This window comes from Notothenia coriiceps, unplaced genomic scaffold, assembly GCF_000735185.1.
Source record: "Notothenia coriiceps isolate Sejong01 unplaced genomic scaffold, NC01 NC01_scaffold00031104, whole genome shotgun sequence".
NCBI lineage: Eukaryota > Metazoa > Chordata > Actinopteri > Perciformes > Nototheniidae > Notothenia > Notothenia coriiceps.
In genome coordinates, this window is record NW_011363805.1 from 3,082 (window position 1) to 6,354 (window position 3,273).

Genomic DNA, 3,273 nt, shown 5'->3' on the forward strand with positions numbered 1-3,273 from the left:
TAGAACCAGGGCTGCCAACACTCACGCATTGAGCGTGAGAGTCACGCAATTAACCCATATCTCACGCACTCACGCCACACTTGCCTTTCCTCACGCTAAGTTTTCGTCCAAAACAAATGTATATAAAAATAAAGTGAAGGAACAGCAAACCGAGCGGTCTACGAAATGAGACGGTCTTCAGGCTTAGTTCAGTAAAGTTGGAACGATGTTGGAAGATTCTGATTTCACGGATCAATAACTCATGAAAACGTTATTCAGACACAAATGACGTCTCCTAAGTACCGTGGTAAGGTTGACAACGAACTACAATCACATTTTGATCAAAAAAAGCCAATACACGCCGTCCTCCGAGCTGGACACATTACATTGGTCTCTATCTGCAGCCGGAGAAGAAACGAGTGCTCAGGGACCGTCTGCAAAGTGCAACTCCGAAAAAAGAGAATACAATAATATTCAATCACTATTATACAGCTTATTACTACCAAACTCACTACACACACATCAATAGTCTCCTGGTGGTCATACTACAGCAGAGAGTTTTGAAGAATATGCTTTTGAATAATTGTGGGGAATATTTATAATGTAAAATCTTCAATAAATATGGCATCATCTTAAATAACTTTACTATTATACAGTATATTTCTACCAAACTCACTATTTGCATTGTTGTTGTTAGCATCTGGTTAGCTTAACGGATATTAAAAGCTGTTTCTAAAACAATGAGAGGGAGAGCTCTGTCCTGTCAGACTGAGAGATAACTACAGCTCAGTGAGGTAAGGGACTCTGTTTAGATACTTTAGTCTAGTTATCTCAGTGGGTCTCATATGTTTTGGTCACCATTTATGAGAATAAATGAAAAACAGTTATGAAATACTATATGACAGTGAAACAAGAATACAGTTTAAAAGGTGAGTGATTTGTAAAATATCCATAAAGAAAAAGAAAATCTGTTTACCATAAATTTATTTTGCTCTCAAAGTGCACCAGGTTGATGCATTTAACTTCAATATTACAAAAAAAAATCTTCCTGGGGGAGCATGCCCCCCGGACCTCCCATAAGCCAATAATAATCCATAAGCCAATGGGAATATTCTGCACTTAAAAAACTATTAATCTGTTTGATCAAAACCGAAATTGCGGGTACATTGTAATATGGGGTATCGTATTCCACTGGTAGCGCCCGGTACATTAGATGGGAAATCCTGTACATGTTAATACATTTGTAACACTGTACACATGAACGTTTATTTTTTCGGTTCACCAAAAAAAAAATCTCACTCCAAGCTGAACTCAAATGTTGGCAGCCCTGAGTTACCACTCGCTTACACGCTAACCCAAGCCTTAACATTCATTACGTAGCTGATTAAAATCATTAACATATAAATAAAGCTCTCAAATTTCACTTACCGCATTCATGCACCGTCTGTTTTAACTGCAGGCCGAGTCACAATAGTCTGATATATAAGCATGAAGAGCAAACGACCACGGCCGGCTTCAAGTTGTGTTTCCTGGATGAACTGACCAGGCAGAGTCCCTGTAGCTAGCTTCATGGAGCAGGTAGCAGAGAGACAAGAAGCTAGCAGCAGCAGTCACTTCACAGAGCCGTCACTCAATGTGACCACGCCCTAATTTATACAAAAACTTTAAGACCTAATATCAATAAAACATGGGGGTCTATGGAAATTGCTCCTTTCTGCAGCCATCGCCTATCGGAGCATCTGGTGCTAGCTAGCCATGATAACGGATAGGCTGAGAGGCTCTGATAACTTCAGCTCAGGTAATGTAATGTTTACACAGTTAACTTTTGTCTAAGTTATCTCAGTGGGTCTCAAACGGTTTGGTCATATGGAAACAAACATTTCCAAGGCACACTTTTATATTATTGTAATGTTCCACAATAGGAGTCGGAAACAGGCCTCAAGTTCTTAGGTTTAATAGCTCCTTTGGAAGTATACAGGTTCATAGGTCACAGGTTACAGGTCGCAGGTTCAACGTCACTCTAGCACTCCACTCACTAACTCACGCACAACACAGCAGGGTCAACGTCACACACTCTCCAGCCCTCCCCCTCTGCTCCCCCAACCACAGGCCCGCACACCGACCAGCATTACTGTGCAGCTCTGTGATTGGCAGAGAGACGAGGGATGCTTGAGTGACCCACACAGCAGCACCCTATACAGGGTCGCTACATTATTATTCTATCTATTTTAAAAAATCGAATAAATGTAAACACTGATGAAATCATTACAATTCATACTATTGGACATTAAATTAAATGTATACAGTTAAGTCTCATATGGGTGTTGACAGATGTATCCATAGATTTTGTTAATTTTGCCCTCAAAGTGCACAAGATTGATGCATTTAACTTCCCAGGGGCCTCCGGACCCCCCTAGAGGATGTGAGGTCCACCCCTCCTTAAAACATATCCACATAGATAGGATACTACAATAAATGTGCACACTTTTTTATATAGTAACCTTTGTACCTCAGCAGGAGGGAGTTAATTAGTGATCAGTGAGTGGCCTTTATATACTATGAAGCAGCTGTGCCAGCATTTACTGTAAGAATTCCACACCATTATTCAATAATGCGAGACTTATAAAACGATCATTCTTTGCTGATCTATGGAGGTGTTAAGTTGACCAGTTACATAAGCTTCAAACGAGCCACACTGTCGCGCGTGCACGCATGCGGAACTTATAGAAGTTAGCTACAGTAGGCTATACATCCCCTGGCTTATGATGATTTTAGTATTAGTTCAACAAGTCCTCCAACTAATACGACCAAATGAGGTTGATCGGTTCCGACCCATATAACCGAACCCACAGCAGCGTTTTCAATCCAACGGGAAGGCGTCAGCCTGTATACCTTTACGACAACAGGAGCGATTTTAAATCAACGGTTGCGTCAGGGTGCAGGGATTGATGACGACCTGTTCAGCGTAATGACGTACAACGTCCTCGAACAACTCTGTAGTCCTATTCAGCCACACTTGTAAACAACCATCGTTTTTCAGAACACGTATACAACTATCAAAAATGTGGGGTAACTGCTGATGTATGTTAATGTCCGTAGAACAAAACGTGATCAGTCTCTTCAATTTGTGTCAACTACAGAACTAGTGTTAATTTCGCAGCTATTTTTTAAAATTTAGTTTTAGTCATATTTAGTCACCTTCCTCCTGTTTTTATTTAGTCAAGTTTTAGTCGACTAAAAGTCTGAGTCACTTTAGTCGTATTTTAGTCAAGAAAAACAGTTACTATTTTAGTA